Source organism: Crocuta crocuta, unplaced genomic scaffold (assembly GCF_008692635.1).
Source record: "Crocuta crocuta isolate KB4526 unplaced genomic scaffold, BGI_CrCroc_1.0 scaffold374, whole genome shotgun sequence".
Taxonomy (NCBI): domain Eukaryota; kingdom Metazoa; phylum Chordata; class Mammalia; order Carnivora; family Hyaenidae; genus Crocuta; species Crocuta crocuta.
Genome location: NW_027532613.1, coordinates 3,733,662 through 3,735,850, shown reverse-complemented (window position 1 = coordinate 3,735,850; position 2,189 = coordinate 3,733,662).

The following is a 2,189-nucleotide window of genomic DNA, read 5'->3' as shown; positions in this document are numbered from 1 at the left end:
ATGTACTCGCCCCCCCCCCACACACAAGACAAGAAGGATTGTTTTAGATCTTATCTGGATCTAAAGGGTGGAAGAGACTCCTGCTGACATCTGGGAAGTACACAGATCTGGTAACGTCTTTCCTCTATAAATCTTTACTCCATCCTAATCACAGGGAGTAAAGTTCAAACATAAAGGTTATCAGTACAATCATAATATTTTGACCCGAGGATGCCTGAATTCTGCCATGTCTCTGTCATCTATAAGGTTCTTGAAGAAGACAAAAAGGGATCGATGACATTTTATTTATTTTTTTAAATGATTATTTATTTTGAGAGGTGAGAATAGGCAGAGAGAGGGAGAGGGAGAATCCCAAGCAGGCTTCTCACCATCTGCGCAGAGCCTGACTCGGGCTCTGTCTCATGAACCATGAAATCAAGACCTGAACCTAAACCAAGAGAAGGATGCTCAATCTACTGAGCCACGCAGGCACCCCACAGTGACATTTTATAATATGCCCATGCCTGGTAATCCAGTGCAGAGAGTTCTGGTAAAATTGAGTGACCGTATGACTAAGGCTGAAAGCCTAGGTAGGGCCTCTTCCTTTCCCTAAACCCAGCTCATCACTCACCAGTGTCCAGAGACTCAGGGAGAGGGAGAATATGGGGTGCATATGGGAGGGGAAAGGAGACTAGGACCCATCCTAGTTATGTTCTCTTAACTAAATTATATCTGCAAAGACCTATTTCCACATAAAGTCATGTTCTGAGGTGCTGGAGGTTCAGCATACTAATTTTGGGCAGATATGATTCCACCCATAACAGGATGACTGAGGGTGAATTTGGTGAGTACCTTTAATAAAAAAATGTAGAGCAAGCACTCTGCAAATGCAATGCCATATTTTATTTAAGTACTTAAGTACAGCAATTTCTCAGAAATTCCTTTTGCTTTGTATTTTGATTCTTAAGACTTCATTCAGAAAGAGTCAAGTATTTGTATAACCATTAACCATTAATTAGACTGCTTATCTCCGATGCAGTCAATGACTGGCAAGTACTGTTTTATTGTAAGTGATCTTGGATGAGTAATTCACTTATGTGGGCCTGTGCTTTCTTTAAAGTGGGTTTTTTTTTTAATGTTTATTTATTTTTGAGAGAGAGAGAGAGAGAACAGGCAGGGGAGGAGCAGAGAGAGAAGGAGACACAGAATTTGAAGCAGGTTCCAGGCTCTGAGCTGTCAGCACAGAGCCTCATGCAGTGCTTGAACCTGTGAACCACAAGATCGTGACCTGAGCCAAAGTCGGACACTTAACTGACTGAGCCACCCAGGTGCCCCCGTGCCCATGCTTTCTTAGCCATGAGAGTACTGGACTAGAGTGTCTATCTCAGAAATCTTTGAAGTTTATTCTTTGATGTTATTTACAGCCCAATGGGGGAGATAATAAAAATATTTGAAAATGTGCTAAGAATGTTTGCTACATAATACGGAACAACAGTATGTAGCTGGAAACAAGAGACATTTGAGAGAAATCACCATTTGGGGCGTGTATGACTGTCACTCCCATGATTTAATCCATCCTTCCTGGAGCACTGCCAGCCACATGGTTGGATATTCAGTAAATATTTAGCAAAGGAATAAATGGAAGCAAGAGGTGACACAATACTTGGATCTGTTAAGTAGTGTGGATACTCCTTATAAGTAGATGTGAGGAAACACCATCCGTTTGCTCCAGAGGTGTCACCATAGGACAGAGAATTGCTAATGTGTACTGTGTGTCCATGACTGCATGTGTTCACACTGATAAATGGTTTTATGCATGTGCACGGATGATAAGGAAAGCTTGAGAATTTCCCTTAGTACGAAGAATCTTTACAAACAGTCCAAAGGTAGTGTCATTTCCGAAAGTCACGTGCTTCTACATGAGCCCTGAAATTCCCGCTCCCTTTCTGCTATAAGTAGATTGGCCCTGAGGCTCACCTCTGAGTAACCAACCAGTGGAGGTATAACCGGGGCTTTCTAGAAGGGAGTGGGTCCCTCACAGAGGTCCTGTCAGGACCCACAGTGTGGCCAGGCTGACACTAACGGCCCGATGTGGCCTAAGGCTGAGCAGACCTTAGAAGGAAAGACACTGAAGCCTCACCCACGTTTTCTGACCGCTGGGAGGGTTGCCTACCTTGTTCCAACTCTTGCTGTGCAGGGGACGGACAGGA